Source organism: Lepidochelys kempii, chromosome 20 (genome assembly GCF_965140285.1).
Source record: "Lepidochelys kempii isolate rLepKem1 chromosome 20, rLepKem1.hap1, whole genome shotgun sequence".
Classification (NCBI taxonomy): Eukaryota; Metazoa; Chordata; order Testudines; family Cheloniidae; genus Lepidochelys; species Lepidochelys kempii.
The window spans coordinates 23,092,497-23,103,794 of NC_136399.1; positions in this window are offsets into that span (position 1 = coordinate 23,092,497).

Genomic DNA, 11,298 nt, shown 5'->3' on the forward strand with positions numbered 1-11,298 from the left:
GTGGTTGCTGGTGAGTATTTGCTTCAGGTTGGGGGGCTGTCTGTAAGTAAGGAGTGGCCAGTCTCCATAATCGAGAGTGAGAATATTGGAGACAAATGGTTACTGTCACACTGTCTGGAGAGGCTCACAACCCTGAGTGCCAACCTCAAGGCAGAGACCCCAAACTGGTGGTATGTTCTGTGATTAGCTTTCATTAACCCCGTAACAAAAGTGAATTCCTGAAGTACTGTAACAGTCTTCTCGTGGAGTCACAGTCCCTGTGGGCATTCCAGGCTGTCTTGCCAGGCAAGCTGGACTTTAGATTACACACCAAAGACAATGCTTGTAGCCAATCCTGTAATAATCTAACTAAAGGTTTATTAACCAGGCAAATGAAATAAGAGAGTTAAAGCAGGCAACATGCATACACAAATGAGTTACACTCTGTGGTTCCAAAAGGTGAGAGAGTTGTAGAAATCTGTCAGCACTGCCTGTCTGTTAGGGCTAACCCAGGTTGACCCAGGAGATCTTAGCTCCTGTTTCCTAGTTCCAGCCCTGTGAGAGTCCAAACAGCAGAGTGAGAGAGAGAGAGAGAGAGAGAGAAAGAGATGAAAAAGTTTCTTGTCATCTAGTTTTATTTCCTTCTTCCACAATTCAAGATGATGGGTCGAGCCCTTTCGCAAGGACCCTCTCCATGGGTGCGATGGGGTCATTAACAAAGCCTTTGTGTTGTGATGTCCCACAATGGCCCATTTGGATTCAATAGTCCATCCTGATGGGCAGGAGATAACACCTTTTGTAAGGATTCAGCATTGTACATTAAGTGATTTTCCCCCCTGGCTGGTGAAAGCTTATGCTCTAATAAATTGGTTAGTCTCTAAGGTGCCACAAGTCCTCCTTTTCTTTTTGCGAATACAGACTAACACGGCTGTTACTCTGAAACCTGGCTGGTGAGTTATTCAGAAGAAACATTTTACAATTACAGAGCAAACATGTAATATTACCTTGTAGCATGGCATAGGGACATAAATAGGATTAATCCATGCAGCAATTTACAAGCATTTCATAAATTATAAACACTAAACACATTGTCGTAAGTCCAGTACCCATCTTAACCATGCTAACACATAGATAAGTGAGACTGGTTGTCAGCAATGAATTTGTCAGTGCTTGGCTGAGGCCTAAAGCTTTGGCAGAACTGACGTCTGGTTTGCCAGTGTCACAGTTACATGCAGAGAATAAAATCATAACCCACTTTCTAGAATCTAAGCTTAACTACCAAGCCATTCCCCTGTCTCCTACGAGATAGCTTGGCCCAAGGGCTTTTCCCGGCATGTCCAACCAGTCAGGCAGAGATCTTTTCTCAGAAGATCAAGCCTGCCGGTGGCTTGCCCACACAGATTGAAGGAATCACTGGGGGTTCATCTGCACCCAGATAGAGTTCCAAACATTCATTCTCTGACTCCTACACAGGATAACCCCTTTGGCTTTGGTGATTGCTGCAACCCAGAAGCTGGGAATGGACGACAGGGCATGGGTCACTTGATGATGACCTGTTCTGTTCATTCCCTCTGGGGCACCTGGAAATGGCCACTCTCGGAAGACAGGACACTGGGCTAGATGGACCTTTGGTCTGACCCAGTGTGGCCAGGCTTATGTTCTTACATTCTCTGCAGGCTAACAATTAGTGCTGCGCTCAGACTGTAAATGGGCATCCCTTGTGAACCATCCACTCCTTCATTCACACATGACAAACCCAAGTGAGAAAAGCAACAGACAATGGAAGCAGCAGTGAAAAAACTTACAAGCTTTGCCCTTAAAAGGCAGGGACAATCAAAGTGACTCAGGCACCTTAGAGGTGTTTCCGCATCAGTTTGTAACTTTAAAATGGCAGCATCTCAAGCCCCGGAGGGCAGGGCTGGATTTACACCTTATGCGCCCCTAGGCACTGCATCTTCAGCGCCCCCCTGCCTGCAGCTGGCCTTCGTGTTGCACACAGTTTTAGAGAGGTAAGGTGCCCCTAGAATGCCGACACGCCTAGACATGTGCCTACTATGCCTATAGACCCCTATGGTATGTCTACACAATGTACTAAGCTGGGGCTCTGACTCAGGTTTAAGACCAAGCCCCACTTCTGTCCAACACAGAAGTTAGTTTGACTCAGGCTTGCAGAGCCTGCTAGGGGGTGGGGTCAGAGCCGAAGTCCCTCTGTGATGCAAGTCAGAGCCCAAATGTTTCTTAACCCTGGTCTACACTACGAGTTGAGGTTGAATTTAGCAGCGTTAGATCGATTTAACCCTGCTCCCATCCACACAACAAAGCCATTTTTGTCGACTTAATGGGCTCTTAAAAATCGATTTCTGTACTCCTCCCCAACGAGGGGATTAGAGCTGAAATCGACATCGCCGGGTCGAATTTGTGTTAGCGTGGACACAATTTGACGGTATTGGCCTCTGGGAGTTATCCCACATTGCTCCATTGTGACCGCTCTGGACAGCACTCTCAACTCGGATGCACTGGCCAGGTAGACAGGAAAAGCCCTGCAAACTTTTGAATTTCATTTCCTGTTTGGCCAGCGTGGCAAGCTGATCAGGACAGGTGACTGTGCAGATCTCATCAGGAGAGAATCCCTTTTCCTGGGAGTCCCCTGTGTTTTCCCAAGGATCCTTCGGGGAACCAGGCTGGGCGGTGCACGTGAGATGCTGTGAGGATTCCCAGGAGTTTCACTCTCCGCCCTGCCCCTGTCTCCTCTGTCCCCTTTGACTAGCTTCCACCATCAGCATCCAGCTCCATGGGACACTGTGCGGTCCCACCAGTCTGTGCTTGTTTCCCAGGCCCAGAATCGGCATTCCACGGCATGAGCATGCCCCACTGCCACCAGGATGGCCAAATTGCCCATACTTAGAGAGAAGTCTGTGTCCATGTCCTTATCTCACTCCTCACCATGCTGTTGTCACCTCCTCGCCTGCTTTTGCAGGTTCTGGTTCTGCATATACTGCATGATAATGGGCGAGGTGTTTACAATGCTCATAACTGCCGCGGTGATCTGAGCGGGCTCCATGCTTGCCGTGGTATGGCATCTGCAGGAGAGCAGGAGAGCAGAGTTGCAGGGGAAGCGGTGATTGGATGACCAGTTTTGGAGACCTACTGCACCGTCTGCTGCCAGGACACAACAGCTGAGCGGGCTGGACAATTGCCGTGTTATGGCGAGACAAGAGCAGCCGAGCAGAGTTGCAGTGGAAGCGGCCCTGTGAGACCACCAGGAGAGCAGAGTGGCAGCAGAAGTGGTGGATGATGACAGTCATATAGAGGACCTGCGAGCTGGATTCATCGCAGCGGGAGAGCAGGAGAGCAGAGTGGGAGCGGAAGCGGTGGATGATGACGATGGTTAGCAGTCCTACCGCACCGTCTGCTGAAAGCGGTATGGCGCCCGCAAGGAAAAAAGGCGCGAAACGATTGTCTGCTGTTGCTTTCACGGAGGGAGGGGCGACTGACGACATGTACCCAAAACCACCCGCGACAATGGTTTTGCCCCATCAGGCATTTGGAGCTTAACCCAGAATTCCGAGACTGCAGGAACTGTGGGATAGCTACCCACAGTGCAACGCTCCGAAAGTCGATGCTAGCCTCAGTACTGTGGACGCACTCCGCCGACTTAATGCGCTTAGTGGGGACAACACACAATCGACTGTATAAAATCTCTTCCTAAAAATCGACTTCTATAAATTCGACCTAATTTCGTAGTGTAGACATACCCTGAGTGTCTGTTGCGGGGCCAGATTGTCAGTTTGTCCATGTGCTTGATTGTTTGAAAAGTATGAATTGGGAGTGCTTTGTTCCAGATGGGTCTGACTGTTATAAAAAGGCAGTCAGTTGCAAACCAGCTGAGCTGTGAACAGCGGAGTGGCTAAGAGGGAGTTTGACTGGGGAGAGCCCACTGAGGCTTTCATCTTGCAGGCTTTTCTGTGTAGTTACTGCAACAGCTGAGGAAGCTCTTAGAAGGAAGGTAATATGGATGGTGAGTGATCAGCTGTTGTGACCTGCACAGGATGTGCCATATTTGTCTTTCTTCCACAGGAGAGAAGCAACTTTGACTGTACAAAGTGCAAGCTGGTCTTCATATTGGAAGAGAAGGTTCAAGGTCTGGAGAAACAAGTATCAACCCTGTGTTGTATAAAAGATACTGAAGATTTCCTGGACAGATGTCGGGAGATGCTTCTACGGGCACAATGTTCTGAAGAATCAGAGCAGGCTGCGCAGCGGGGACAGGACGGTGAAAAAAATTGGCAGCATGTGACCTGCAGAAGAAGAAAGAGGAGAATCCATGTACCAGCTACGCAGATACAGATAAGCAACCGTTTTCATGTTCTCTCCACAGGTATTAATGCGGAGAGTGGACTAGATGATACATCTGAGGGAAGGGAACAGAAGGAGACTCCCCCGATTGGAAGGCATGAGATGCACTGTCCTAGGGATGGGGGTTCCATGACCACCTCTCGCAAGGGAGCAGAGATTAGTGGTTAGAGCTGGGGAGCCAGGTTTTGTTCCCAGCCTTGCCACAGAGTCCCTGGGTGACCATAGTCAAGTCAGGTTGGAGAGGAATCGAGTCACAGGGAGACTGTGACATAGGGATAGAACTGGCTGAACTCCAGAGACTGGGGACACTCAGACCACTGTGCCCAGTGTGAAGGGGCCTAATGGGGTGGAAACACCCCCCCACCCGGAATTCCCCCTCTGTCCTGCACAGCCCAGAATCCAGGGAGCATAAAGGGGTTGAAAGCCACACACCCCAGCTCTGCAGCGAGTGGAGGAATCAGGCCGCACCCGACTGCCGGTGCGGGTCACCGCGATGAGGAAGAGCAGGTCGGCCAGGAAGAGGCAGAGGCAGAGCTGCAGGTGGAAGGAGGTGCTGACGTTGCGGATGGAGCGGCAAAGGAGGAAGGTGAGGATGGCGAGGAGGAGGCACAGCAGAGAGAGGGCCAGTCCCACACAGGTGACAATGGTCAGTGGGTCGCTCTCCTGTAACACAGCAAAGGGAGAATCACCAGTGACCCCAGCCCAGCCCCCTGGGCTCCGACTCAGCCTTTCCCCCAGCAAAGCCTCCAGTCGCTCCAGGGAGAGCTTTGCCCATGGCTGAGCGCGGAGCTCAGGCTCCAGCCCTGTGATCCGAGTCTCACGGTGAGATACCGTCACTGTGGTGGGAGCCATTAGGACGGCGAAGCTGGACAGATGGTCACAGCGGCAGGTGGTGTGAGTGCTGTTCATGTGCACGGCGGTGCAGCCGTCCGGAGACCAGCTGCCGCTCTCGGCCACTACTTTCCAGTAGACGCAGAGAGCCTCTTCCTCCTGATTTTTGGCCTGGAAACACAACAGAATCATCCTCGTCCTCACGGGACCACAGAACATCGTTTGTGTTATCACATGTCTACAGCAAACCCGAGGCCACCTACAGCTCCACGGCTCTCCCCACGCAGCCCCAGCGCCCACTGGGGCCATCCCGGTGACAGCCGAGAGAGAACGCAGATCCTGCTGCTCCAAACGCACAGGCCCTGCTGTTGGAGCGAACGGGAAATAAATCCTTGCCAGCCGTTAGCACTAAACGGAACGTGGCCATTGGCCGAGGATTTCTGACTGCAGCCAGCAGGGGGCAGTGCTGTGCGCACACAAACACATATGCACCCTAACCACTGCATCACCGCATCACAGTGTTTCATGCTGATTTCCTGAACTCCACTATCTGTAGAAAGCGGCTGGCCAGTTATTCCGGCTCAGGGGTGAGCTAAGCGGAGCTGTTACCCTAGAGCACTTTGCACGGCCATGTGTCGTGGTGCGACCCCTATTCTCCTTCTCTAGTCAAACAGCCCCATCGCGTCCGGAATAAGGAGGCCTCTGCTTCTTAGGACCATCGGGAGCCAGAAAGGCAGCACAGTCCAAATGCCGGACAGGAGATTGTGCCTTGTATATGCCCCTCTAGAGGCCCAGATATGGAGTAAAGCAAGGGGATCTTCCTCCACGCACCTGTCTGTGGCGCAGGGTGAGGTTTGCGGGTCTGGAGAGATTAATGGGTCTCCCGTCTCCAACGGCCCCACTCACCACCCTGGAGTTGAGATGACTCTTCTCCAGCTTCCCACAAGCCGGTAGATTTCCCTCGCTGAGATGTCTCGCACTGATGATGGAGTCCAGGGTCCAGGATGGAGTCCAGGATGATGGAGTCGTTAGGGAGCTGGAGACGTTATGGCGAAGAATGAGCCGGCCAGGTGCCCAGGGCTCACAGTGAGTCTGTGGCAGATCTGGGAATGGAACCCAGGATCCTGGCCACAACTCTTAAGATTTAGCCACTGGACCGTGCTACCTCCTCCCTCGGAGCCTCCAGGAACACGTCCAGCTGGAAATGTCTAGCTGCAGGATGCAGAGATGAAGATTCAGTTTTTCTCAGTGAGAGCAGGAGAGGGGCTGGCCAGGGATGAGCTTCCCCTGGTACTGGAGCATTCGGGGCCCTGAATATGGCCACTGAGGGTAGGGGTACACATTACCCTAGTTCCCCATATCTCCATTTGGGAGTCTAGCTAGACTAGGGCATCCCTGCCCTTTCCATTCTCTGGGCCCATTTTATACCAAAAAGAAAAGGAGCACTTGTGGCACCTTAGACACTAACCAATTTAGTTGCATCCGAGTTGCATCCGAGAGTGCTGAAGGAATTGGCGGCTGTGATTGCAGAGCCACTGGCCATTATCTTTGAAAACTCATGGCGAACCGGGGAAGTCCCGGATGACTGGAAAAAGGCTAATGTAGTGCCAATCTTTAAAAAAGGGAAGAAGGAAGATCCTGGGAACTACAGGCCAGTCAGCCTCACCTCAGTCCCTGGAAAAATCATGGAGCAGGTCCTCAAAGAATCAATCCTGAAGCACTTGCATGAGAGGAAAGTGATCAGGAACAGCCAGCATGGATTCACCAAGGGAAGGTCATGCCTGACTAATCTAATCGCCTTTTATGATGAGATTACTGGTTCTGTGGATGAAGGGAAAGCAGTGGATGTATTGTTTCTTGACTTTAGCAAAGCTTTTGACACGGTCTCCCATAGTATTCTTGTCAGCAAGTTAAGGAAGTATGGGCTGGATGAATGCACTATAAGGTGGGTAGAAAGCTGGCTAAATTGTCGGGCTCAACGGGTAGTGATCAATGGCTCCATGTCTAGTTGGCAGCCGGTATCAAGTGGAGTGCCCCAAGGGTCGGTCCTGGGGCCGGTTTTATTCAATATCTTCATAAATGATCTGGAAGATGGTGTGGATTGCACTCTCAGCAAATTTGCGGATGATACTAAACTGGGAGGAGTGGTAGATACGCTGGAGGGGAGGGATAGGATACAGAAGGACCTAGACCAATTGGAAGATTGGGCCAAAAGGAATCTGATGAGGTTCAATAAGGATAAGTGCAGGGTCCTGCACTTAGGACGGAAGAACCCAATGCACAGCTACAGACTAGGGACCGAATGGCTAGGCAGCAGTTCTGCAGAAAAGGACCTAGGGGTGACAGTGGACGAGAAGCTGGATATGAGTCAGCAGTGTGCCCTTGTTGCCAAGAAGGCCAATGGCATTTTGGGATGTATAAGTAGGGGCATAGCGAGCAGATCGAGGGACGTGATCGTTCCCCTCTATTCGACATTGGTGAGGCCTCATCTGGAGTACTGTGTCCAGTTTTGGGCCCCACACTTCAAGAAGGATGTGGATAAATTGGAGAGAGTCCAGCAAAGGGCAACAAAAATGATTAGGGGACTGGAACACATGAGTTATGAGGAGAGGCTGAGGGAGCTGGGATTGTTTAGCCTGCAGAAGAGAAGAATGAGGGGGGATTTGATAGCTGCTTTCAACTACCTGAAAGGGGGTTCCAAAGAGGATGGCTCTAGACTGTTCTCAATGGTAGCAGATGACAGAACGAGGAGTAATGGTCTCAAGTTGCAGTGGGGGAGGTTTAGATTGGATATTAGGAAAAACTTTTTCACTAAGAGGGTGGTGAAACACTGGAATGCGTTACCTAGGGAGGTGGTAGAATCTCCTTCCTTAGAGGTTTTTAAGGTCAGGCTTGACAAAGCCCTGGCTGGGATGATTTAACTGGGAATTGGTCCTGCTTTGAGCAGGGGGTTGGACTAGATGACCTTCTGGGGTCCCTTCCAACCCTGATATTCTATGATTCTATGATTCAATTTATTTGAGCATGAGCTTTCGTGAGCTACAGCTCACTTCATCGGATGCATACCGTGGAAACTGCAGCAGACTTTATATACACACAGAGATCATGAAACAATACCTCCTCCCACCCCACTGTCCTGCTGGTAATAGCTTATCTAAAGTGATCATCAAGTTGGGCCATTTCCAGCACAAATCCAGGTTTTCTCACCCTCCGCCCCCTCCCCCCCACACAAACAAACTCACTCTCCTGCTGGTAATAGCTCATCCAGCAGGAGAGTGAGTTTGTGTGTGTGTGTGTCCCCGGAAAAAGGGGGGGGGGGTGAGAAAACCTGGATTTGTGCTGGAAATGGCCCACCTTGATTATCATGCACATTGTAGGGAGAGTGGTCACTTTGGATGAGCTATTACCAGCAGGAGAGTGAGTTTGTGTGTGTATGGGGGTGGGGGGGTGAGAAAACCTGGATTTGTGCTGGAAATGGCCCAACTTGATGATCACTTTAGATAAGCTATTACCAGCAGGACAGTGGGGTGGGAGGAGGTATTGTTTCATGATCTCTGTGTGTATATAAAGTCTGCTGCAGTTTCCACGGTATGCATCCGATGAAGTGAGCTGTAGCTCACGAAAGCTTATGCTCAAATAAATTGGTTAGTCTCTAAGGTGCCACAAGTACTCCTTTTCTTTTTGTGAATACAGACTAACACGGCTGTTACCCTGAAACCTGTCATTTTATACCAGAGCCCCTCTCATCAGCCGTCTCCCCTCTGTGCCCCCAACTGCTCACTGCTTGGGGCTCAAGCTGTGGGACGGCCAGGAAGGAAGGTGTCAACTCCATGGCCCACAGCCTGAGAACCACTGGTCAGCCAGCAAGGAGAACTCCAGGGCTGGAGACAGAGGCCAGGGCCCGGCCTGGGGATCCATGGGGAGGGAGGGAGGAACGGGGGAACCCAGACTGGGGTTCATTGCCCGGGAACTGCTCTGTGCCGTGGTTTGGGCCGTGGGTGTCGCCATCCCCAGTATGGTACCGTGTGTGGCTGCCCCGGTGACTGTATCACAGTGCACTCCCATCGTGTCGTTGTGAGCTCTCAGCGTGAAGACCTCGCTGTCCCGGCTGCAGTCCCCAGTGACGAGCCGCGTCTGGATAGCTGTGGGGGGTGGGGGTGAGGAATGACAGAGCCCCTCGCTGTGAAACCCCTTCACTGGGAATCTGTCCATTCTCGGCCAGACCCTCCCCCCTCCCCCTCCACTTGGGGCTGGGGGGCTTCAGGGCTCTTCCGCACTGTGGGAGGGGGAAGTTTGGAGCCCCCCCCGTGAGTTCCATTGATCACCCCCCCATATCCCCTCCCCCCATTCTGGCTGTGTCTCCCGGGGGAGTAGTGGGGGTGGAGGCAGGTGCCTGGCTCAGCGTGGCGGCCCCTCGTGGTGGAATGCCAAATATTACATTTCAACCCTTCTCGGGCATTGCTGTTACTGGGCGGGCTGGGTTCTATTTCCTGGTGCAGGGGAAGTGCTGTTCTCTGTCTGTACTGACCTCAGGCTCACATCCACAGCGGTATACAGGCGCTAACTTCCAGTGGATTTGGGGCACAGTGTACAACCCCGTGTCTCTCAGCAGCCAGCAGGTGGCGCTGAGAGCCACACGTCCCCCCTCACCCAGAGACTCTGTCGTCACGTTCTGTGTTGTCCTCTCCGGGGACCGGAGCGCAGCGGCCAGTGCGGCCAGTTCCACGCTCTGCAGCAGGACCGTCACGGCCCACCCCACCTCCTGCTTGTCTCTGACCTCCCAGAGGGAGGAGCTGTTCAGGAGGGAGTTGAAAGAGCGAGTCGCGTCCTGGGGACAGGAAAGGAAAAGCCCTGGGAGTGAGGAGTCCGGGGTATTTATGTATTCCCAAGGGACATCGGGCATCACAGCCTCTCCCAGTTTCGGGGGCTGCAGTACTCTCAGAAGGGGAGCCCTTTACAAAGGGGGTTCACTGAGGCTGACTTGGGGCCCCACTGGGACCTGAAGCCAACTGGGGCTAGAACCCTTTGTCGTTCCTTCTTCGCTCCTGCTCCCCCATCCCTCCATTACAGATGCCAGGGAACAACATTGTCACAAGCCGATGGCTTCCTAGGCTGTCTCTGTGCTGCATCCAGCAGCTGCTCAGAAATGTCTGGCAGGGCAGGGATAGAGCCCAGATCCTGCTGCCTGAAAAACTCAGGTCATGACAGATGAGCTGAAGGAGGATCCCCATTAAGGGTCAGCAGTATAGCACCTCTGATGAACAACAACAGGTCTGAACACTAGAGGGCGCATGTGGGTGGACAAACACAAACGTGCTCTCACCCCCCTGGAGGGCATGTGCACGCAGACACAGACAAACACCACTAGAGGGTGCACCCCCCGCCCCACAGCAGTGGAGGGCACAGGTCTTTTCTGAAGAGGATCTACATGTCTCCCCGCCCCCCAGTGAGACTCCTAACCCGGCACAGCAGCTCGCAGGGCTCTGGGGCACACTCAGGGGCACTAGCCCGCAGAGCACATTCAAGGGACGGAGCCTCTCACCTCCAGTGATAACGTCGCACTCCCGTCTCCACACGTGGACGTCAGAATCTCTAAGGTCGAATTAAAGAAATTGCAACAACTGCTGTTTCCGCTGCTCCGCTTTACCTGCAGAGAGACGCAGGGCAGGGGGTGAGCTCTGCAGGGGCTGAAGGGCGACTGACATTGGTGTCAGTAATACCATCTGTGATCCTATTTATGCTAGTAAATGAGCAATTCCAATTCCTCGTTTGTTACCGAGGCTCCTGGCACTGGTCTATAGGCAATTCAAGAATTCCTCTTTTCATGTTCCTTGGTTCCATGATTAATTTTGTTGTCAACCTCTTGATTTTGTGCTGTGCTCATATCTTCCCTCTTTTTACCCTCCCCTTTTGCGATTAGTTTAGCCCTCTAAAGGGGCACTAACCTCTTGAGCGCCTCTGAGTGGTGGGATGTGGTACCACAGTCCTTTTCCTAGCTTTCAGTGCCCCCTGCAGACCGCTGACAGATCTTGGCTGATCTACAGTAGCTTGGCCCTCCAGCCAAGTAAGGAAGTCCAAATGAACCCCTTTCAGGATATTAAAGAGTCCGAAAAATAACCAGTCTCTTTGCCT